General features: G+C 62.1%; 1 long non-coding RNA gene across 1 annotated transcript; it reads left to right on the top strand.

Annotated features, from left to right (window-relative positions):
- The first annotated feature begins 19,637 nt into the window (after positions 1-19,637).
- Positions 19,638-20,152, top strand: LOC136992217 (uncharacterized). The gene is made up of 3 exons (XR_010884300.1): positions 19,638-19,668; positions 19,871-19,966; positions 20,131-20,152. It is a non-coding gene; the product is annotated as an uncharacterized lncRNA (long non-coding RNA).
- The last annotated feature ends 3,688 nt before the right edge of the window (positions 20,153-23,840 follow it).

The raw sequence follows: 23,840 nt of genomic DNA on the forward strand, positions 1-23,840 counted from the left end.
ATAAAAGGTTATCACCTTTTAAAATGTATTGATACAAATTAATGTTAACCAACTATATTTGGCTTCAAGGCTTTAAAGATAAGCTTTTGACAGTGGTAGCTTTTTCTGTGAAAGCTGGGAAGTGTTTCCTCACTTTAGTATTTATACAAGATGCTCAATTCAATGATTATACACTAAGAGTTAAAGTATCAGCTGGGACATGAATAAGTAGGAAATTTGTTCCATAATATGCAATTTACAACTAAACTCCAGCTGTAGCAACATGAATTGTTTCATGGTAGACTCCTAAATCACAACTAGTACTTTGTTTAGACAATTCTTCATGCAAAACATGTTTCAATAAACCTATATTTTCATATTTCTCTAGAATATATTAAGGTAGTTTTGTGCATCTTCATTGAATTCTTCTTTTTACCCAGTAAGATTTGTGTCCAAAACCAAAAAATAGACTAATTAAATTTTCTAACTTTTTTCTCATAATCACAAATGCATATAAAACTAAGTTATGCAGTAAATTGGTAAGTCTGCACGGATATTGTCTGTTGTCCTCATGAGCAAAAATCGATGTTTAAATGTAATATAAAGGCTTTAGTTATTCACAAATCAACATTTTAAATAGCTAATTTGAAATAGTCTTTCTTTTAGGAAAATAATAAGAAAAATGTAAAATAAGCTTGATAAGAATTGATGATTTATATAAAGGTTTCCTGCTGTTTACAATTGGTGCTGCAAGTCACCAGTCCTAAGTAGAGTACTTTCGAGCAGCATGCAGCACTGGGCTTGGAACAAAGCATTTTCCATCTGTTTTCTTGTGGCTCTTATTAAATCCAGCCCTGTGATGTCTCCAGGTTGTCCTGCTTCTTTCCCTCCCCTTGCTTCCGGTATCTCGTCCACAACCGCTGCTTTCTTCTCTGACCTCCGTGGCACATTTCCCTTTTTCCTGCATGCAGAACTACCCTGCAGATGACTTGCCTTAGGTTGAACAGCAGATATTTATGTCTGAGATGAGGAGGAGTTATCCTCTCCCTGCTTGCTCTGCAGGGAGGCTTGGGGGGCCTGAAGACTCTGCGGAAGTGGTGGACAACCTTCCTTAAGGCCCAGTTGGTTTGCTCAGATCCAGAGCATGGAACCACCTACAATCTGCTGAGGGATGTGTTCACCCTGCACTCTGGAAATACGACTGCGTTCTGTGGCGTCTTCTCAGCTTGTAGGTGAGTGGTACTTCCTGGTGCAGGCAGGTAGGAGGCTCTGGTTCCCTTCTCTCAGATGTTAATCAAGCAACTATAGCAGCCTGAAGTTCAGAGAGGGACAGACGTTGTTGCTTTGAGTCACAACATGTTCTCTTTGGTTCCTTTTCTCCCATTTCTAGAGGGCTGGGGAAAAAGCCAGCTCTCACTGTTCATTCTGCAAGCTGGACCCGCAGATCCGTGGGGAAAATAACCAGCCCTGACATTTTGATGGAAAGCCTTTGTCCCAACTCTCAAGGCTCTCAGCTTGTTAAGAAAGGGAGGGAGAAGCACCCCATCTTCTCTGCTCATATTTTCACTGCTCTTGAGAGAAAATATTCTTTTCTTGTGTCTGGTTCAATTGACATCATGGTTACTAGACCAGGCTTCTGGGAAAATAAATTGTACAGAATTGCCGAAGGTGCGCCTTTAAATAGGCGGTAAATCTAGAAGCGTGTCTGAATTGCAAGGGGCTTGTAACTTCATCTTTGTCCTCAACATCTACTTTTCTTTCGCTCTTATTCCAGGCTTGCCTCCAACAATCAGCGTCGCTGCGGCGTCTCGTGTTTCACGGGCAGCGCTCTCTATTCAGTAAGGACGTGAGAACTCCTGCACTCCCGGAGAGCCCAGGATCCCTGCTCTGGGCTGGTCATTTGAGGCCTTTGTGCGGAGCATTCTTTCTAGTTACACGCCCCGCGTGAGCCTTTCCTTCAGCTGTTTTCCCAAGGTGTTGGAAATGCTTCTGGGAAATGCTGTAGTTTCCGAAATGTTTCACTGTGCCCTTGCCAGTAGGGGATACCGCGAGAGCAGGGAGAGGCAGCCTACGTCTGTGCGAGGAAAGAAGTGTGGCGCAAAGAAGGGACCTCCTTGGCCCACCTAGTCTGCTTTAGAGAGTTTTCTTTTGGACCTGAAGATTGGGTCTGTGAGTGCCACGCGCAGCGCACGCGTTTGTTCCCCCCCCCCCCCCGTTCTTTTAGCAAGACTGTGTGTGTCCTTGAGTTGTTTGTCCCGAGGGGGGAGTTGCTGCAGGAATTGCTGGGGAGGCCCTGACGGCGGGACGTGAAAAAGACGCCTTTGACCGCATGCAGCCGAAGAAATGTAAGCTGAAGGATCCGAGGAAATAACTGCTCGCCTAGGTTTGCTGCCTCGCAACACATTGTCAGAGTTTTTTACGAACAATCCTCCTCGGGGAAGCGCCTGTTCGTTCCGTGAATACGAGCGCAAAAAACGCGCACGTTACCGACCCTTTAAAGCGAGTCCATGGCGCTGGGGTAGCGTGCGTAGCCGAGCCTAAATCCCGTGGTAACTCCTTTTGATGTCGTTCTCTTCTACGAAAGCCCTTAGAGCAGATGAAAACATTTCTCGTCCTCTTTTGTTTGTCGAATGGGCCACGATACTGAGAAAAACCTGCGGCGAAGGAGACGTAGTAGTGGGTTTCCCTAGAGAAGGTGTCTTGTGCTGTGCTCGAGGGCTTGCCGTGCGTTTTGTCCGAGGGCGGTGAATGCCCACTTTCCTCTCGAGCGGCCCCTGGGGAGCAGAAAGTTGTGCCTTGGAGGCAAACTCTTTCTTGCAGCTGGCTTTGAAGAAGCTGCCTAGCCGTGCAAAGTAACGGCAATGCTGGGGAGTCGCTGGAAGCGCTTCAAAGAGCGTCTTTCCCTTTTAGAGAAGGCGATGCGCTTTCCTTGCTAATCCCCGTAGTAACTAATGGAGCCAGGTAAGTGGTACCTAGGTGAGCGAGCCGTTAGTCTTTCTGCCCTAGGAATAGCCTTTAGGCTGCGATCGCTGCTAGAAAAGGCCGGCTCTTTTCGAAATGGAACGAGCCTTTGGCGGCACTACAGAAAACGAGCTAAAAAGGTGATGGGAATAGTAATGTTTTCATGCTTTAACGTGGCAGACGTACTGTGTGCCAGCATCTCGTGCTGTTTAATAATAAAAACTGAGCAGTCTGTCAAGCAAATAGCGCAGCTTGCTTTGGGCTGTTTATTTTGTTTAACGATCAGTAAAGGTGAGAGGTTGAAAGTCCTAAAGAAGAACGGTTGCTTCTTGAACGGTTGCAAATTGTCCCATTGAGTAGGTGGGTGGGTTTTTTGTTTTTTTTTTTTTAGTGCAGCCTCTGACTATTTTTTGTCTGTGGAGTATTCTGCAACGATGTTCAAAGGAAAGCGCTGTTACCGAAGCCTCTAGGAAAAACGGCTCGAGTACGACACGCAGCGACTCTGCGCCTCGCAGCAGGCGCTGTAAATAAGGGCGGATGAGCTGAGGCGAGGGCGTTGAAATCTCTCCAAAGGGCGGGCGGGCTCTGCGGCGGTATGCGGCGGTGGGCGGGTGCGAGGCCGGGCGAGCGGGCAGCGGGAAGAGGGGCGGGACAAAACGCAATCACCGCGGAGCGAAGGGCACGAGGCTGAGGGAGCGGAGCGCCACCCCGGCGCCGGGCATGCCGGGAGCGGTAGTCTTCCGGCACTGGGCTTCCGGGCGGCCATGTTGCTTTTGCGCGGCATGCCGGGAGCGGTAGTCTTCCGGCACCGGGCTTCCGGGCAGCCATGTCGCTTTTGCGCGGCATGCCGGGAGCGATAGTCTTCCGGCACCGGGCTTCCGGGCGGCCATGTTGCTTTTGCGCGGCATGCCGGGAGCGGTAGTCTTCCGGCACCGGGCTTCCGAGCGGCCATGTTGCTTTGGCGCGGCATGCCGGGAGCGGTAGTCTTCCGGCACTGGGCTTCCGGGCGGCCATGGCGCTTTTGCGCGGCATGCCGGGAGCGGTAGTCTTCCGGCACCGGGCTTCCGGGCAGCCATGGCGCTTTTGCGCGGCACGCCGGGAGCGGTAGTCTTCCGCCACTGGGCTTCCGGGCGGCCCTTTTGGTCTGCACGGCATGCTGGGAGCTATAGTTTTCTGGCAGGGGTTTTCCCGGCAGCCGTTTTAGTCTGCAGGGCATGCCGGCAGGTGCAGTCTTCCCGTACTGGCCTTCTGGGAGACCATGCTGTGCCTCTCGAGGTGGCGGGAAGCGCGGTTCTCTGTCAGCGGGGTTCCCAGCAGCCGTTCGCGTTGTGCTCTGGGGCAGGCCAGCAGTTGTACTTCCAGGTGCCTGTGCCTTCTCCGCCCTGCAGCAGTGGCCCGCTGCGTGTGTGTGGTCCTTACCGGACACGTGTCGCTCGGGTGTCGAAAAAGCAGTACTGCACCGTGGCGCATGCACACGGCGGCCGGCCGTGCTCCCTGCTGCCCTCGGGTGTCCAAAAAGCGGTATTGCACCCGAAAGGGGGACGCGCATGCGCACTGCGTTCCACAGAGCTCACTGCTGCTCTCGGGTGTCCAAAAAGCGGTATTGCAGCCACAACGGGGACGCGCACGCGCACTGAGTTCCGGCGCGCACACGCTCAGTGCCGGTCGCCGTGTTCGCCGCTGCTCTCCGCCGTTTCGGTAACGGGTAAGCGAATAGAGCGTGCTCGTCGCCCCTTCGCGGTGCTCACGGAGCGGTGGCGCAGAGCGCTCCTCCTTATCGGTGCTTCCTGGCGCCGCGGGGACGGGCAGTGCCGTCTCGGAGCTGCTCCGCGGTGCTCTTTCACCGGGGCAGCACTGGAGCCTGCTCGCTGGTCCCCGCCGCTCTCGCGGCCACGGGCACGGGCAGCCTCGGGGCGCTCGCTGGGAGCCCCGGGCTGCCGCGGCGGGCTGCGGTTCGCACGCGTGAGCCGCCCGGCTGCAGCGCCGCGCCGCGAGCACGCGAGTGCGCCATTGCGGGTCTCGCCTCCCTTCGTGCTCCCCCCGCCCCTCGGGCTCCCCCGGCTCCCCCCGCCCCTCGGGCTCGGTCCAAGCCGGCGCGTGCGCAGCGGCGGGGAGCAGGGAGGGCGTTTTGGCTGGGCGGCGGCGGCGGGTGAGGGCGGAGGCGGCGTGGAGGGAAGGACGTGGGGCCCCCGGTGAGGCGAACGCGCAGGTTGGGGGGGCGCCGGGCGTCGGGCTGCGTCCTGCCCGCTGCGGCCGTCGCTGCGTGGACGCGGCGGTGCGGGGCGAGTGGGGGGGGGGGGCGGGCTGGGGCCGGGCGGCGGGAGCGGCGGGAGCGCGGGGCAGGGTGTGCTGGAGCGCGGGTGCGACGTTGCGTTTTGCGTGTGCGGCGTTTAGGGCGCCGGTTCGTTGGCGGCGCGGGCCGGGCAGGAGCGGGGGGGCAGGCGGGCCCCGGAGCAGGGTTGCGGCGCGGCGTCGGCGGGAGGACGGCTCGTGTGGCGGCAGGCTCGGCCGAGAGCACCGGTAAGTGCCGAGAAGGTTGAAAAGCTCTGGAGCGAGCAGGCTGCAGGTGAATTTGAGTCAGGGCCGATTAGTGCAGCCCCAAGTTATTTCCTTGAGAATTGTGACCAGGCAAGCGAGAAGATGGGCAGAAGAAAGACCCTCCCAGACACCCGGAGGCCCCCCCCACCGCCAGGCACAGAGTGTGGGCGCCAGCCAACGCGGGCGCCAACTGATCGAAAGCCCTGCTGAGCCGCGCCGAGCCCTGCTCCTTGCTGTACAGCTGCCCCAAAGCCATGGGGTTGCCCAGTGCAGCACGTGGCGATGGGTCCTCCATCGCCTCTGACGTCTGCCCGGGCAGCCGTCTGCTGCACGGGCGTCTGGATGTCTCCAGCAGTGGCCCAGCAGCCTGATGCCTCCTCTTGTCTGGGACACGGGGTCCTTCACAAAAACACAAAGCGTCGCTCAAAATGCGCGCACATACAAAAACAAAGCTCATGGGAAAGAGAAAAAGAACGTGCATGAGTCGAAGCGTTTTGTTGAAAGTGAAATGCAATTTTTTCTCTTTGTTACAGAGATGGAACCCCAATGATAGCAAATGCTGACAAAGAGAAAAGATGGACAAGTGTTTTTTTTGTGATTAATATCTAAGGGACACAACGAAACAAGGCAGCAAAAATGCAGCTTAGTGGATCCTTGATAGCACCAGCAACTGCTACAGAAGGAGGTGTTCTGGCATGGGTAACTATTGATAATGACTGTTAGTTATTTCAGCCTCCTGGAAGCAGCACTGAGAACTAAGTAACCCGTTCCTACCCCGTGGATATTGTTAACTGTATCTGCCTTAGTTTTGCTTTGGTTGTTTCTATTTTGTTTTGTTATCGTGCATGCACGTATAGAAAGGGAAAGCTAGAATATTTAGTTTTTAGATTCATTGCCATGGCTGAAGCTGAAGAGACCAGAAAAACGTAAGCAAGCCGAAGTAATAAAATCAAATGGAACCAAGTGAGAGCTGTCTCCGTCGCCCCAAAAGGGAAAGCCCGTTCCTCCTGGCGAGGAAGGTTCACCGTTAATAGCGATCGGAATAACAGATGACCGACATCTAACGGAAGGTGCGTACGCGTTACAAAAAGGATGCTGCGTCCGTCCGTTTCTGTGCACGTGACTTTCTGTGTCTGTGAAGCATCGTGCTTTAAGAGCTCCAAGACAGCAAATTATTCTCTTAGGGGAACGAATGGTGGTCAGGTGGCCAGAGTTACTGAAGAGGAAGTGAGGGGGAGGGGGAAGTGTCTGAACTGTAAAATTAGAAGATTGCTTTCAGGAAGGCTCAATTAGTGCAACCCCAGGTTAATTGCCTGGCAATGGTATTTGGGGCAGCAGGAAGACAGCAGCTAGAAGAAAAGTGAAAGCCTTGCGGAATGAAGGCTCCTTCTCGTCAGTTCCAACTCCGAGCAATCTTAGGAGGATTTAATTTCCTCCGGCAGCGTTAACCTGGCTTTGCTGGTATCGGCGCACCGTGATGGAAATGACCGGAAAGGAGTCAGGAACGGAACCGGAACGAGGAAGGTGACGCTGCTTTCGCTAAACTGGAAGGAGCGGCCGTAAAATCTGCTGCCCTCAAATTCCCAGGACAAGGCAAGCCTCTTTCAGTAAAGCTTTCCGCATCTGCTGACTCCGTGGGAGCAGCACCGTTAGAAAAGAGCGGTAGGGAAAGTGGGTGCCAGTAGCAGCATCCTTCCACGCCCTTTGGGGCCACAGCAAAAACTCTCCGGCTGTGGGAAAGACTGTTTAGCAGCCATCTGGGCTGTGACCGCCTTTGAGACTTTTGCCTTTGAGAGCGCAGAGGCAATCCAGCCTGCTCAATTCCCTCTGAAGTAGCTAATGTCAGGGAAGTGAACAGACAGCAGAGTATCGTCTATCCAAGTGGCACAGCGGGCACTAATCTTAACGAGCGGGACAGGGTGGTGGTGGAGGGGGGCTACTGTGCAAGTGTTGCAAGAAGTGGCTCTTCTTGTGCGTGTCTGAAGTGACAGAGCACGGTAGTGCCAAAAATGCGGACACAGAAGGTTTCTGAAAGATTGATCTCTAGCGGCTACTTAGTCCAACTTCCCTTTCACAGCAAACCTGACTGTTGTCATAGCTCCCAAAACAGGGGATTGGGGGAAGCGGTATTTGTGGCTTGCGTATTCTCGTTTACCTTGCTTGTGTATGTGTGTATTAGATCTGCTTTTGTGCTTAGAAACAACTTTGGGTTCTTATGATTTCCTGCAGAGTTTGAATGTTTTTTTTTGTTTTTTGCTTTATACTTTTGTAGGGCGATGGATTTTACTAAGCCTCCATCAACAAGCGCTGGCTGGCAAAGTTACGTCACGTCCTGGCAGAGACTCTTAGGCAAGACGGAGGAGTTCAGCTCCGCAGCCTGCCAGAAGAGCGTCGCCCGCGAGGGGTTGCTAGCCTGGAGTTATAGGTGCTGATGCACATGGCTCGTTCTGTCAGGCGCGAAGAGGTTTGCTTTGGTTGCTGAAATTTTAGCTTGGCTTTACACCCTGTAGTGGTGGTATTTTTGTATTTATAAATTATGTTAATGCTAGGCGTTCGGCACATCGGGGAACGACTATGCTGCCGTGAAGAACTGCGGGCTCCCGCCCTCAGCCCTTTGCAAGTTATCAGGTGTCAAGAGCGGCCAGGAGACTCCAAATGCCGGCGGAAAGGTTCTCTGCCCGGTCCTGACGAGGAGCCCTCGGCCGTAGGAGGGTCGGCCGCATCCTTACCGGACTTGCGAGTGATAAGCCGCAATTCACGGAGCAGCAGGGGAGGTGGGGGGGAATAGCGCCTGGTAGCCCGGCGGCTACGGCATTGCTGTTGCTAGCAGGGCCCCGAGGTCTGTGTGAAGCCTCAGCTGCCTGTTGGGAGCTTTATTTTGGTGTGTTTACCTGGAAAAAGCAGCGAGGGAGGCCTCAAATAAGAATTTTCGTGGCTAGGTGGGTAAGCTGTGAGCCCAGCTGTCTTTGCCTTGCTTTGCCGCTTGGTGTCGTAACAGCGACTTGGGACCCCGGAATAAAAACTGTTACAGGGCTGAAGGGAGGACCTGCATTTGCCCAGGTTGGGAAACCATCGTTAAAGCTTGGGGGGGGGCCAAGCTCCAAAAGGAGACTCTGCCGGTGACCTTGGTGGTCTGATTCATTTGCAGGCTGACGTTCTGAGGGCCGGCAAGCGGAAGAGGAGCAGCTCAGCCCGTTTGGTTGATTTCGGTGATCCTGTTTTAAGGAAGCATGTGAGTACAGAAGGGGTCTGGGAGGGTTTTTGCACAAGGCGGGAAAGAGCGAGGAAGACTGGAGAGCGTGGAGAAACTAGGTGCCGCGGGTACTGAAGCTGTGACCAGCTCCCTGTCCCTCTCATCCAGCCCCCGTTCCTCTGTCCGCTTCTCCCCCCTTCTCTTTTGCTGCCTGTCCCTCTGTCTGCCTCCCCTTTCCTTCTTTCCTCTCTTTCTTCTTCTGTCCACCTCCGTGTCCCTCTTTTTCCCCTCTTCTGCTCCCCGGTCCTCTGTGCAGCCCTCCATCCCTCTGTGTGGCCCTCGATGCCTCTCCGTCTGTTCCTTTGTGCAGCGCCCTGACCCTGGGGCCGGGTGTCTCTCCTTCTCTTTCTTTCTCCATCCATCTGCCAAGCGCTCTGTTCCCTCCTTTCTTCCGTTGTGCTCCCTGGCCCTGCGTCCGGCTGAAGGTCTGTCGTTCCTTTGTGTTTTGTCTGGTGTGGCAGGCACCAAGAGGCGGTTGGCGCTTGGCAGAGATGATCAGCAGTGCCCAGAGGGTCCCACCGATCTGCCTGGCTCGGGTCACGTGAGACCCCTCCGCAGCGACTCTGCGTGCGGAGGCGCGGGGCTGTGGATGTGCAGTGGGGGAGCACTAGTGGGCCAGGGATGCGGTGGGGGATGCGGTGGACAGCAAAGAGGCTCCTGGGGAGGGAAGGTGTCACGGAGGCAGAGAGCAGCAGAGGCTCCGAGTACTCGGGTGTTAGGACGGGTGCTCGTGGCAGGGCGCTCCGGAGCTGCTGCGGTCGTCTGTGCCGCTCGTCGGCGCGGCCCGCGGTTCCTGCGTCTTGGCCGCCTGCGTGCAGACGGGGCTGCCGCGCGGTGCAGCTCGAGTCGTGATCGCGACGCTGGCATCGAGCCCGCTTTTCTGTCAGGTCTGCCTTTATGCAAACCGGTGTCTTCCCTACGTCAGCCTTGCTCTGCTGCTCTTCCAGGAGCCTGCGCTCGCCTCTGCTTTCTGGCACGCTGTCGTGTCATAGGGCTTTCCAGCAGGGTCTGTCTGACTTGGGCCGCTTGTGTTGTCCACTAGGCAGCCTGAGCGAGTGAAGCAAAATCCTCCTCCTGGCACTGTCCCGGCCAGAGTCAGTTTCCCATCAGCTCAGTCTCTGCAGAGTTTGGAGTTTCTGGAGGCCTTAGTTTTTATCCTGCCTTGGCTGGACAGCGCTTTCTGAGGGTGTCTGTCAGTGGCAGTTTCCCTGAGGAGGATCATCTACCGAAGGTTGGAGGTGGCCAGGTGACTGAGCGAGCCTGATTGTACGTGAGGGTTGCTGTGACATCCCTGCGATGAAACGGAGCCAGAGAGGGTGAGTGAAGCAGCACAGAGGCTCAGTCATAATTGCGGAAACAATTCCAGGCTTTGGACTAGGGAGTAGTTCTAGGAGGGCTGTGCCTCTCAGTAACCGTTCTGGCCGCTTTGCAGGTGCTGAAGCATAGTCCGGCAGTCGAAGGAGCGTTGTCACAGCTGGGAGCTCTGCGGAGCTCTGCGGCCGTCCATGGAGGACGAGCTCTGACTTGCAGCGTGGACACAGCTACGTCCTGGGGCTGCACTGTATGTGAGCAGGGCTGGGAGGTGGAAGGTGGTTTTGCCCTCGGTGGTTACTGGTGTCATTGGCTGTGGCTGTTTGCCCGTGGAGCTGAGAGGACCAAAAATATTAATGGTCTGTAAGAGAGATGAATTAGTGCTTGCGGTGTTTCAGGTAGGTGCAGTGGAAGTGCAGCTTAGTGCAATCCAGTGGCGTAATTCTTGCACGTGCTCACGTTTGAATGGTGGCTAAAACCGAGCCTATAAACAGCAGCTGTAACATGATTCTGGTGCGTGTCTTGCTGTTCTGCTGCCCTTCTAAACGAAGGGGAAACTTCTTAAGCTGTGGGCAAACCCCTTGGTTTCTCTGTACTGTTCTCATGCTCATGGGTGCTTTGGTGTTTCTTGCTTAAAGCTGAGGCTTTGAAGTTTTTCACTTAAGGTTCATTGTTTAGTTTGTTGTTGAGGGTCTGTCGCTCAGGGGTTCTGCTTTGGCCCCTCCTTTGACCTTTTAGTTTCCCCCTGCAAACCTCTCTTGGCCCTCCGCTCCCCTTAGCACCCCTCTAGTGCACTCTGGACTACTCTTTCCGCCTTCTTTGTGTCCCAGAGCTGTCTTGTGGCCCTCAAGTCCCCTTAGGACCCATCTAGTCCGCTCAGGACTCCTCCTGAGGCCTTTGTTATGCCCCGGAGCCCTGCTTTGCTCCTCCAGCCCTCTCAGCGACCCTCTAGTCTGCTCGGGACCCCTCTTTTGGCCAAAATCGTGCCCCAGAGTCCTCTAGCGGCCCTCTAGACCCCCTAGGACTCCTCTAGTGCTCTCCGGACCCCTCTTTGAGTCAAAATCGTGCCCCAGAGCTCTCTTCTGGCCTTCCAGCCCCCTTTAGCACCCCTCCAGTCTCCTCAGAACCCTTCCAGCTGTCTTCCCTGTTCCCCAGAGTGATTTTTTGGCCATGGAGGCCCCTTAGGTCCCCTCTAGGGTGTTCTGGACTGCTCCTTTGGCCTTCCTTTTCCCCCAGAGCTGTCTTCTGGCCCTCCAGCCCCCTTTGGACCCCTCTCGTCCCCTCTAGTGCCCCAGACCCCCTCGCCTGGGGGTCCCTCTGCAGCCGTGCCTGGCCCCCGCCCAGCAGCCCTCTGTGAGGCGTCGGGCCCCCCCATGGGTCACAGTGGCCCCCACAGGTCACAGTGGCCCCCACGTGTCACAGTGGCCCCGCGGGTGCCCTCTCCCTCCCGGGGCCAGCGCTGGCCCAGTGGCTCGCGACTCCCACGGGAGGAGGTGCTGGTGGAGCAGTGCGTCCGTCCAGGGAGTCCTGCCGCGATGGGGGTGCTGCGAGCGCTCCGAGGTGGGTGCCGGCACCATGCTCGGCGCCCTGCCTGCTGGCACGTTGGTGGGGGTGACGGGGACCTGCCAGTGCCCGCGTTCCCGGCTCGGGGAGAGCCGAGGTCGCCCACTTGGGGCCAGCACCAAGCTGCCCCGGGCTGCTCTTCTCCAGGCTGCGCAGAGCTGGCTCCAGCGGCCTCTCCTGTCGCCCCGTGCTCCGGCTGGGGAGATGTTTGCCCCGACTCGGGGCCAAGCCCTGCGGCTGCCGGAGCGATGCAAACCCTCCGCTGCTTTCCTTCCAGGTTTCTTCACTTGTGTACGTCCCCAGTCCGGACCTGCACGTGGCGAGGACGGCGGCAGGGTGGCCGGGTCGGTTCCTGTGGCCATCGCTACCTTTGCCGCCGTGGTGACTTCTCTGTTGGACCGGCTGCAAGACGCCAAGGTGAGGCGGAGGCATCTTGCAGGGCTACGTGGGGGGTTCGAGGGCTCCTGGCAGCGCCCCGGCTTCCCCGGGTGCCGAAGGCTGATCTCGCCTGACAGCGCCCCTGCCCTGCTGCTGCGCCTCATCCCAAAATGCTGATCCTGCTGGTGGCGCTGGGCAGACGCTCCCACACACCCTCCTTTCCCGCAGGAGGTGTTGGCGTCCCCAGGGTTCGGGTTCGGGTTCGGGTCAGGAAATCCCAGCGCAGGCTTTCTCGCCTGCTCCCGACGGCTGCACTGAGCGGTGCCGGTAGCTCATCCGCGGCGTTGGCGTAGCAGAGCTGCTGTGGGGCAGCACGTCCCATCGCTGCCGTGTGCGGTGTGTCCCCAGGGTGGCAGAGCGGAGACCTACCGCGAGCTGGAGAGCGTCCTGTGGGGCGACGAGAGCCGTCTGCAGAGCTCTGTCGTGGACAGAGTGATAGCGGTGGCGTGCGAGGACCTGCGAGCGGCCCAGGTGAGCTCGTTCTTGCTGAGGGTGACCCCGGATGCCAGCGTCCAGCCCGGCCGTCCTACGGAGAGGCTTCGGGATGCGTCCTGGCGGGGGGTTGGGGCGGTGACCCAGAGCTGTGCAGAGAGGTGGGGGCGGACTGTTTGTGAGCGAGGGACAGTCGGAGTCAAGTTCCCGGTTCCTTGTCCTGCCTGGAGGCCAAGCCGTGGCAGACGGCCGGTTGTGCTCCTGCCACACGCGAGCTGCTGTCTTCCAGGGTGCGACGGCCGCCGTGAGGACGGCGGCTAGTGACGTCCTGATGGCGCTGGCCCGCTCCCACTTGCACGACGTGGTGTCGGCGCTGCAGGGCCGCCTGAAGGCCACGGAGGAGATGTCGGAGGAGTTCGTCCTCATCACCCTGCGCAACCTCGCTGCTCGCTATGGTACGGCCCCCCAGCCCGCTGCTCCGGGTTACAGTGGGTGCCAGGCGGGAGACGGTGTTCCTGCCCCTGCCCAAAACGGGCTGGGCTGGGCTGGGCTGGGCTGGGCTGGGCTGGAGGGAACCCACCGGAGACCAAACGCGCCGGACTCTGCCCCGCACCGTCCTCCCCGTGCCCCAGGGCTTCCCCACGCCCCTCGGGGAAGGCGGCCGGCGCACGGGTGCCCTGGCAGGACCCTTCCCGTGCCGGGCCCTCCCCCAGCGCTGTGGCAGCTCTCCCGTCCCCCTGCCCCCAGCACGGCCCCGCAGCCCTGGCCCTGGCCTGGCAGCGCTGCCAGGGGATGGAGCCCGCGGGCCGCGGCGGCTCTGGCTGACCAGGGCCGCCCGTCCCTGCCCTCTCCGCAGCCCTGCAGTGCGTGCCCTTCGCGGAAACGACGCTGTCGGCCCTGCACGGCGTGCTGAGCGTGGTGGGGAGCGGCCGGATGCTGAGTGCCGTCTGCGGCGGTGAGTGTCGGCGCCGCGGCAGGGCCCGCGGGGAGGGGAAGGGGAGGGGGCGGCCCTGGGTGCCTCGCCGGGGTCTCGGGGCGAGCACGGCGGGGCTGAGCCCGCAGCGAGCTCCGGCCTCGGCAGCTCCAAACTGCCCTGAACATGCGGGAGCGGCGGGTGCCGCCAGGGTGTCTGTGGGCAGGCCGGGCCGGCGCTCCTTGCAGCTGCCCCGAGCAGCTCCTGGGTCCCTTCCCAGCCTCTGCTCCCGCACTTGCCTCCCGGTTTTACCTGCCTTTGGCTGAGCTCTGTCCAGTTCTGTTTCCCCCCTGCTCCTCCCTTTCCCCCAGGGCAGCCTGGGTTTGTGTTTGTGGGCTTTAAGGGAGAGCGCAGGGAAGAACTGCCAAAGCCCCCAAGCTTGTGCTGCGGGGCAAACGTTTGGGAAGGGAGAGGCAGGGCTGCAGCAGGCAGCGGTGGAGGGGAGCGAGGCTGTGCGGAGGAGGAGATGCGCTGGGGCGGAAGAGGGGAGAAACAAGGCAGCGTTTCAATCCAGCCGTCTCAGACCGTGGCACAACGCGTCCCTGAAGGCAGATCTCCTCGCAACCTGCGCCCCGGCGAGCCTGGCCTGGGCTTAAAGCAGGCCTGGGGGCCGGTGCGAGGTCTCGTGCCGGTCAGGCTTTGAGGCGACCCTGTTTCCCTTCTTGTGCTGCAGCTGTGGAGCAGTGGTGCAGAGGAATAAACACGTACTTGCGCGAGGGGGAGAAGCGTGCCTTCCCTCGCCTGGGGGCCGCCCAGCTCTGCGCCCCCGTTTACCCGCTCTTCTGCTACGCGGGCAGGAACTGGTGGGGCTGTGAGCAGGAGGAGGTGAGTGTTGCTGCTCTCGCAGCTGTGGGCAGCAGCAGCTGCCCGTGGCGGCCCCGAGCCAGGAGCCCGGAGGCCAGGGGCTCCCTGCCAGGAAGGAGCCAAATCCTGGGATCTTTTGGCGGGGCAGGCCGGGGGTGCTGGGAGGAAATGCTCTCTGTGCTGGCGAGCGAGCCCTTCTCACCAGGGGCGACGGGGAGGGGAAAGCCCCATGCGGGAAGGGCGGGCTGGTGTCTGGGGGAGGCGAGCGCTGGAGAGACCCGCAGTCCTTGACACAGTGTGTCACCGTCCCTCGGCAGGTCAAGCAGGCCGTGCTCAGGGCGATGGGTGCCATGATGGGTGTCCTCCTGCACGCGGAGGAGCACCGCGAGCACGTCTGGGAGCAGCTCCTCTGGCTCCTGCACCAGTATCGCGACGTCTGGGACCCCTTGGGGGTGACCACGGTGAGGCGTTGTGCGGGGCACAGCATGGCCGGGGGCCGTCGGGGAGCTATGGGGTGCCGGGAGGAGCCGGGGCCCTTTGAGCAGGAAAGGGGGAACGGGGGCCTGGGGCTTCCCAGGCTCTTGCTGGAAGAAAGCAGCAAGGCGGGAGGCCCAGGAGGCAGCGGAGAGTCACTGGGGCGAGCGTCTCGGGAGGGGAGGCTGCGCCGCCTCCTGGGGCTGGGGGCGCGCGAGGAGCTCTGCCCTCGCGCCCAGGGCCACGTCCAGCCCCTGTGACAGGGAAAGGTGCGAGGGGGGTGATGTGCCGGGAAAGGCCATCCCGGTGGGGCCACGCAGAGGAGAGAGACCTCGCAGTGCTGCTCTGCGGGAAGGACGAGCCAGAAGCTCCGTGCGGGGCTGGGGTTTCCCTGGAAGTGGGTTCAGGCCGTGGCGCCTCCCAGCAATGCTGGTTTCTCCCTTTCTGGGCGGCTCGCGGTGACAGCCGCCCTCTCCCTCCCGCATTCCTTTGCAGACTCTCAGCTATTTCCTGGGGGCCGTGGCGGGCGTTCAGACCCACGTGCCCCGGGCCAAGCTTCTGGCCGTCAATGCTGCTGTGCACCAGCAGGTAAGGTGTGACGCTGCATCGCTGGCCTGGGGCTCCTGGGCCGCCTCGGCTGCTGCACAGCTCTGCGTGTGCCCGGGGCTCTGGGCTTTGGCTGTGGGTCCGTGCCCAGAGCTGCTCATGAGACGAGAGCTGGCAGCGCAGTTTCTTTGCTGTCCCTTTCCATGCCGATCCGGCTTTCTCTGAAACGCGCCTTGTTCCCACAGCTCTGCGACGAGATCGAGCTGCCCAGCCCAGAGCACAGAGCAGAGCTGTGCCGCTGCATCACGCTGCTGGGTAAGGAGAGGAGAGCCAGCGCCGCGCCACCGTGTCCCGGCAGCTCTTTCGCAAACCTGCCCGTGTGGGAAGGCACTGGTCGCTAATGCCAAGCGTGATTTCTTCCCCACAGCCCAAATATGCCCGGAGGAGACGATTGTCTTCCTATACTGCAAGCTGAGGAACGGGAGCAAGGCCGATCGCGTGGCAGCCGTGGAAATGCTGCAAGCTCTGGTGCGCTCTGACGGTCAGTAACATGGGCCGGAGTACTGGAGTCCCTACTCCATTGCTGGGATGCTGCTGCTTCCTCTGACATCCCAATCTGGCCCCGCTTTTCTGTCCCACTTGTGTACAAAAAGCCGTGGAGCCGTGACGACTCCCTCCGGAAATGGGGGCTCGGCCTCAGCGCAAGCCTCTCCTTGTCTCTTGCAGCCCCCGACACGAGGGAGAAGCTGCCCCTGTTCGCCAAGCTTGCGCAGTCTGTGTGCCGCGACACCACGGCGCAGGTGAGCTGGTTTGGGCAGGGCCGGTGCTGCCGTGGGGGCAGAGCAGCCCTTTCCCCGGGGCAGAGCCTGGCGAGGCCGTACCAGGAGGCAAAGGCAGGACCGGGGGCTAGAGCCCGGTGGCGGCCACGGAGCGAGGGCTGCTGCTGCACCCTCGTCGCCTCGGCCCGGCCGGAGGGGCTGCAGTGCCGCAAAGGCAGCTCCCCTCGGGGTTTGGGCCGGGGTCGTGACTGCGGCCTCCCCGGCAGGTGAGGAGGGAAGTGCTGCATTTCATCGGGGAGCTGCTGCACTCCAGTGCCCCGGGCTGCTCGGCGTGGGACGTGGTGGGGCACATCTTCAGCGAGTTCAGCCGGGCCTCGGGCAGACTGGTAAGGGCAGAGCGCGGCGCCGGGGCTGCCATGCCCCAGCGGTGCCGCGCTGCCGTGGGCATCCCTGGCAGCGGGGAGCCCGGTGCAGCAGGACCACTGGCGCCGGTGCTGCGGTGGGAGCGGCCTCCCTGTCACCGTGCGCCGCAAGGTCTGGGAACAGGCGGTGACGAGTGTTTCCCACCTCTGTCTCGCAGGCGACAGGAAAACTTTGCGCAGTGGAAGCCCGGGAGGAAAGGGCTATTCGGGGCCTGTGCGTGCACGTCCTGGGCACGCTGGACATCTCTGCAGGAGCAGTGGCCAAAGTCAGTCATCCTCTGCTGCTGCTGCTGCTTGTCTGGGGACACTTTTCCTCGCCCTCCCCGTGGCCCGAACCTCTCCCCTGACAGGCTGCAGAGCTCGCGCAGCTCACGGAAACGCTTCCGTCCTTTCCGTCTGCGAGCTCCCTGAGCGGTGGGGTTGGCGGTGCCCGAGGCTTTCCCCTGTGCACTGGGACTCCCCATCTTAGCCACTAAAGCAGCCCAGAAGAGCTGGGGTTGAGCTGTGTGGGGCCGCACTTGCTCGTCCAGCGCGTCTGCGCTGCCTGGAGCACCGCTGGGCGCGCGTCTCGGCTGCGTCCCGCAGAGGAGCTGTAGGGGCTGGCGGGGCCGTACGCCTCCTGCGTCCCCTTGCAGCGGGGAGGTGAACTGCCCCTGGGGTGAGCTGTGCCGGCAGCTCTCGCCAAACGGGCAGCCAGAGGGAGGGGGAAAGCGGCGTGAAGCAAGGTGGGCGAGAGGGAGAGAAGGTGGAGGAGGAGGAAGTCGGGGTGAGACTGAGTTAGGGAAGGAGCGAGGCCGAGGGGCCGGTGCCGAGAAGCGGCAATGACAGGGGAACTGGGAGGGAGAGGCGGAAATGCCGGCGTGCCGAATGGCCTGGTTCTTGCCTGCAGCTCCTGTGGCCGAGGCTGCTGCGGTACGTGGTGCCAGCCGAGTACACGGGCATGCTGGTCCCGCTCTGCCGCTGTCTGCGTGCCCTGGCCGAGAGACAGGAGAGAGCAGAGCGCGAGGAAGAGGAGGCGGCGCCCGAGGCCCTGGAGTCTGAGGAGCAAGGTGGGGAGCAGAAAGACCTGGCGCGCTGTGCTGGGCTGGGTGGGCGCGGGGCAGCGCGTGTCCCTGTGTCCCCTGCCAGCCCCACACAGGAGGCCCGGGGCAGCGCAGGGCAGAGCGGTGCCCGTTGCTGGGTGCGAGGGCTCTGCCCCGCGCGCCCCTTCCCTGGCAGAGCTGCCTGGTGCTCCTGCATCCAGCTCTTGCCGGACCCGGGGGCTGGTTCCTGCCGTGCCGGAGCTGCCTTTGTCAGCAGCTGTTCAGCGCGGGATCCCGGCAGGGCTGGTGTGGAGGCAGCACAGCCGGGGTCCCCTTCAGCCCCGCGCGGGGGCGTGGGACATGGCGCGGGCAGGGCACGGTGGGGCTGGGCATCTCACGCAGCCTTTCTTTCTGCCCACAGCTGCTCTGCCGGCTCCCCAGGCCCTGCTGGCTCGCCTGCTGGTGAGTAGCGGGGCCCCGGGGAAGAGCTTTTGGGGCCAGAGCGAGGGGAGAGGGTGGGAGAGATGGTGCCGAGGCCGGTGCCGGGCGCCCCGGGAGGAGGCAGGAGCGTGTTGGAGGGTGCCTGAGCCTCCCTGCCCGTCGGGGGCTCCCGCTCCTCCTGGGGGATGGCAGTGCCCAGGCGAAGCCATCGGCTGCCTGCTGCCAGCCAGGGCAGTGCCGACTTCCCTGCCTGCCTGCCTGCGGGGCAGCCGCGGCTCCTGGGGCAGGTGTGAGCCCGTCTCTCTCCTGCCCTGGCCTAGGTGGTGGCGGCGGTGGCTCCGCACGCAGGCGGTGGCCGTGGAGCCGCGGCCCTGCAGCTGCTGCAGGCGCTGCCCGGCACGATCCACGGAGCCGTGGGGGCGAGCTGGGCCGCGGAGATCCCCCTGCTGCTGCAGCACCTGGCAGGTAAAGTGCCGGCGGGAGGGAGAGGCTGGGGGCGGAGGGGGCAGCAAAATGCTTCAGCTCTCCAGCCTGGTGGAGGGCAATGGTCCCGGGTTTGCTGGCGCTTGTCAGCCCCGTGGCCTGAGGCTTTGGGGCGTCAGACTGCAAAGGAGACCCCCGGGCTCTCCCGTGCTGCTCGCTGGGATAACAGCGAGGACTTTGCTTCCTCGGGCTTTGCAGGAACAACCGCCAGCTCCCTGGACGCGGCCGAGTGGGAGAGCCTTCTGCTGAAGGTACGACGTCCCTGAGGGGGTCCCAGCTGGATGGGGCAAACGAGGGGGCAGGAAAAGCGGTGGGAGGAACCTGGGGGCTCCCTGTTCGGGCACCGAGCGGCACGGGCACTTCCCGAGCCCCCGGCACCTGCCCTGGCCATGGGTGCTGCCCGCTCGGAGGAGCCGCTCTCGGCACGTGGGGCACGGCTGAGCACGAAGGCAGCCGAAGGCCGGGGCAGGGGCTTCTGGAGTGGCCCCATGCCGTGGCACCGCCTGCTTCTGGCGTGTGCGGAGCCCAGGGGACTCAAGTGGCGCGTTAGGGGAAGAGCGAGAGGCAGGTTGCAAGAGGGGCGGGTGGGGAGACGGACTGTCGTGAGGGGGAGCTCTGCCCCGACAGTCTCTAGGGCCACTTGGATGTACAAAAGGCCCTGGCCAAGGGCAGGGGAGCGTTTGCTTCATCTCCCGCTTTGCCCTAGTTTCTGCGAACGTCGCTGGAGGTCATCAAGAGTGAGGCCTGGACCGTGGGCCTGAGCTGGGAGCTGAGCCGGCAGCTGGGCAGCTCTCCCCGCCTGTCCTGGGAGAAGGTTTGTTCCCTGCGTGGTGTCGCTGCCGCTTGCACACCCCGAGGGCTGCAGCGGCGGAGGCGCGGGAGGCTCAGGCCAGGGCGAGGGCTGGCGGTGGCGCTCTGCCCCGTGGGCTGGTTTCCCTGCTGCCCACTCTTTCCCCAAGAAGGTGCTCGCGCTCCCCTCCGTGCTGGGCTGGTGGCAGGGCTGGGCTGGCCACCGGCCGCTGTTGGGGCTGGCGCCGCGGGCACCGGCACAGTGGGGTTGCCGTGGCCTGGCCCTCTCCCGCCAGGCCGGGCTGTCACCGCAGCTGGGGCTCGGCCTCTTCTCTTGCAGCGGTTCCTGTACAAGGCTCTCGGCACGGCCCTGGCAGCTTGCGCGTGCCTCCGCCACGTGCGAAAGCAGACGCTGGCACATCTGAAAGCAGCCAACTTCGTGGAGCTGTGGGAGGCACAGGTGAGGATTTCTCGTGTCGCCCTGCTTTCCCGAGTGTCCCCTGCGTGTCCCCGGGGCAGAGGGGCCCTGCATGCCCTGCTCCAGCCCTTGCTGGCGTTCTGTTCACGCCCGTTTCCCTGGGGAAAGGTCCTGCCTGGCCGGTGGAGCTGGCCAGGGCTGGGCGTTGGGGCTGGAGCGACTCCCTGTTTCTGCTGCGTTGCAGGGAATGGTTTCAGTTGTGTCCCGCTGTGCCGAGAGCCACTTCCAGCTGGCTTTGTCCTCGGTGAAGGAGTTCACGGGGACTTTGAAACACCAGAAGGTAAAGAGCCTGTGGTGGTGTTGTGGGGAGCTGCTGGGAGGTGCGTGGGGAGCTGCGCCACCGGTCGGGCGCAGGGCAGCTCTCGCCTCGGGAGCGTGTGGAGTCCCGGGCACAGCGGGGCCGCGGGCTGACGTCTCGGTGCTTCTCCGGCGACCTCCCGGCAGAGCGACACGGTGAGGACCCGCGCTACTCGCGCTGCGCTGATGGTGACGTACGGCCAGATGGCGCTGCGCGCCCCCAGGGAGCAGCTGCTCGCCCACGTTGAGAGAGACGTGGTGGGGAACGTCCTGCAGCTCTACCGCGAGGGCTGCCAGGTGGGTGCTTGGGGCGCGGGGCAGAGCCGGCCGGGTGCCGCCAGCTCCAGCCTCTCCTTGCCCTTCCCGTGCGCGCCTCTCCCGTCGCAGCCGTGCCAGCACTGCTCGCCCTGCTCCCTTGGGCAGGGGTCCGCAGGGTCTTTCCGGCCGGCAGCGGGGCAGCTGCTTCCCTCCCCTTGGGAGGCTCCTTCCCAGGAGGGGAGAGAGGTTTCCTTGCTGGGGCGCAGGTGCCGAGCTGGGGTCCGCGGGGTTCCCGGAAGGCATAGTGTCCTCCCCGTGCTGTGCTTGGAGGCAGATTCCCCCCAGCCCCGCTGCTCTTTCCGCCCTCGGACCTGCGAAGAGCTCAAAGTGTGTTTTTCTCCTCTGGGATCAGGATGCACAACTGAAGCTCTCCCTGGCGCAGAGCGTCACTGAGATCAGCCTTGCCATCCAGGCTGCGGTCACCGGCCCCGGGTTCGAGCTCTGCTGCAAGCGGGAGCTGCTGCAGACCCTGCTGGTGAGTGCCCAGAGCTGGGACCGTTGCCCAGGGCAGCTGTGGGCTCTGCATTTGCGCAGAGGTGCGATGGTCTCCTGGGGCATTGCACAAACTCCCACGGGCCCCGAGCCATGTCCCAAACCGTTGGGGGACGTGGGTGCTGGCGCTCGGGGCTGTGGCGGGGAAGCGTGGTGCATCCGGGCGCCAGGGAGCTGCCGCCTCGTCCCACGGGACCCTTGTGGGAGCCGTGGGGGTGGCGGTGCCGGTGCCTGCGGGGTCTGGCAGAAGAGCCTACGGCCAGGACGGGTGGGAGGGCTCTCCCGCGCCGCTGCCCACTTTGCACGTGTCTGCCTGTGACTTGCAGGAGGTGATTCAGGAGGAGCCCCAGGAGTCCCCGGTGCACCCCCGGGCCCTCGTGGCCATGAAGCAGTTGAGGTAGGGTCTGTCCCCGGGCTGTGGGAGTCGCTGCGTGGCCCAGCCCAGCTGGCTGGCGTGGCTGGGGCTGCGGGCGTTGGATTTGGGGCTGTTGATGGGGACAAAGGCAGTCGTCCTCTGACTCGCTCTGGAGAGTGCTGGTAAGCCCCTTCTCTTTCTTCCCTCCCTTTTTTCTCCTGGCAGCAAGCTGCAGCCCCATCTGAGCAGGGAGGAAAACTGCAGCCTCCTGGCTCAGTGCTGCCAGGGCGTCGTGTGCCTTCGTCGCCCGGAGCAGACGGACATGAGAGGGGAGACGGCGGCGGCTGCTCCACGCGCCCTGGTACCCGCTGGCCCTTCTGGGCCACCCCTCGGTGGGGGCCCAGCTCCCAGCGCCCTGCGCTCTGGCAGCTGCTGGCTGCGCTGGCATCTCCGTGGGGTGCCCGGCCTCAGCCCCCCTTTCTGGTGTCAGGGTGTGCAGGCGCCCTCTCTGCGAGCGCTGGGCCAGTTCATGGCAGCCCTTCTCCGCGCAGAGCTGGCCCCCATCTGCCTCAAGGACATGGTGCAGGTGAGTGTCCCCGGGGCGGTAGGGAAAGCGTCACCGCTGCCAGAGTGGGGCAGAGCCGTGGGGATCCCGCCTGCAGGGCTGGTCCAAGGAGGGGAGCTTCCCTGTAACTAGGTGCAACACCCAGACTGGTGGACAGTGAAATGGTCCTAGTTTCAGGCTCCCTTGCCCTGATTTCACATCCAAGCTCTTCCCATCGGCCACAGCTTCCTTGCAGGCAGCTCGCAGTGTCCTGCAGCCCCCTAGAGCAGCCAGAGCCTCTCCCCAGCCGCAGTTGTGAGCGAGGGGCGCTGCACAGGTCAATGCTGCCCGTGGCAAGAGCAGCCTGGGCTGAGGCCGGAGCAGGGAGGTTCCCGTGGGGAAGGGCTCCTCGCCCGGGGCTGGGGCACCCGGAGAGACTGGGGCTGTGGGGTGGCAAGGCCGGGAAGGGAGGGGGCTGGCGAGGGTCATTGGGCAGAAAAACGCCCATGGTGAGACAGGTCTGCCCATGCCCAGGTTCTGCGGCGCTGGCTTGCCTCGACCCACGCGTGCGAGAGGGAGAGGGCCCTGCAGGTGTGCGTCCAGCTGCTGGGCGCTTACGAAGACGGACGCGAGCACAGGGTGAGCGGGGACGCCACACGCGGGGAGCTCTGCCTCGGCAGGCGCCGGACTTCGGGTCTCCCGGGGCCGTGGGGCAGCCCCTCGTTCACCCCTGGCTCAGCCACGGCTCGGGGGCAGCACGGCCGGGAGAGGGCGAGCAGCCGCGGGGCTGACGGTGACCTTTTTGCCTGCCTCTCGCTCCCGCAGCGAGACCGCGCCTGCGAGCAGTTCGGCTCCCTGGCGGGACTGCTGGGGCCTCTGACGTGCGACGTGTCAGCCGTGTCCCGACAGCGGGCAGCGACCTGCCTTGGCCACCTGCTCCAAATAGGAGGTGAGGAGAGCGGCGCAGGGCCGTCCGCCGCTGCTGTCTGAGGGCAGGACGTCGTCCCCGGTGCCAGAGACCGTCCCCCTCCGCGGCTGGCCCCTCGCCTGGCTCGCGAACCCACTGTGCCATGTTGGGGGGGCCCTGGCTTCGCGTGGCCTTCGCCGTCCTCCCTCAGATCCTCCATTATCCGCACGTGGGGCCAGAGGTTCGCTCCCTGCAAACGTGACTCCCCTTTCTCCCAGCTCCAGCTGAGACCACAGACGTGGTGCCCTGGACCAACGAGATCGGGCACCTGTGTGAGAGACTCGGCACCGTCACCTCCGAGTCTCTGCTGGCGACCTCCGCCAACATCGCGAAGGTAACTGGCCCCTGAAACGTGGGGTGGGGGCCTGGTGACGGGCTCCTGCCCCTCTCCCTGCTCCCTGCAGGGTCTCGCGCCGTTCCCCGAGCGAGCTGTCGCGTGGGGACATGTGGCGTGAGCATGGAGCAGCAGGCTGGAGATGTGTCTGTCCTTTTGCTCCACGGCAAAGGAGCAGATGCCATGATGTGTGTGTGTGTGTGTGTGTGTGAGCGCACTGCTCTCAGGACATGAGTTTTGCATCCGAGCAACCTGGGACGTGGTCTCTTGCGTTTCTGATTTCTCCCCAGCTTGTTTGCAAGTATTTCCCCCGAGGCCAGGCCACAGACTTCGTGAGCACCGTCGTGGAGAGCTTGCTGTGCGCCAGGCGTGTGTGCGCGCGGGCCGCTGGGCGGTGGACGCTCACCTTTCTGGGGGAGTGCGGAGAGCAAATATTCCAGGAGGAGGTAAGAGAGGCATTTTTTTGCATTCGCCTTTGGCTGTTCTCTGTTGTTGGCTGTTGGCCCCGAAGAAGGACGGGGAAAAGACGCACCGAGCCGTTCTTTCTCGCCTTCCTCCTTTCAGGTGCCTGAACTCGTGCGCATCCTTTACACCTGCCTGCAGAGCACCCGGCAGAGCACCCGCAGGCGCTTCGTGCTGCGGGCGATGTTCCTCCTGGTCCGCTCTCACCAACAGCCGGTGCTCAACAGCCTCCTCCAGAAGCAGCTGCCCACAGACAGGTCTGCGCACTGGCCCTTCCCCCTGCCGTCAGCCCCAGCCCCAGGGCGCGCCTGCGTGGGGGGTCCCGGTCGGAAGCAGGTGGTTTTTCCCCAGGAAAGGCTGAGCGCTGCAGGACCGTGGGCCAGTG

Source organism: Apteryx mantelli, chromosome 5 (assembly GCF_036417845.1).
Source record: "Apteryx mantelli isolate bAptMan1 chromosome 5, bAptMan1.hap1, whole genome shotgun sequence".
NCBI lineage: Eukaryota > Metazoa > Chordata > Aves > Apterygiformes > Apterygidae > Apteryx > Apteryx mantelli.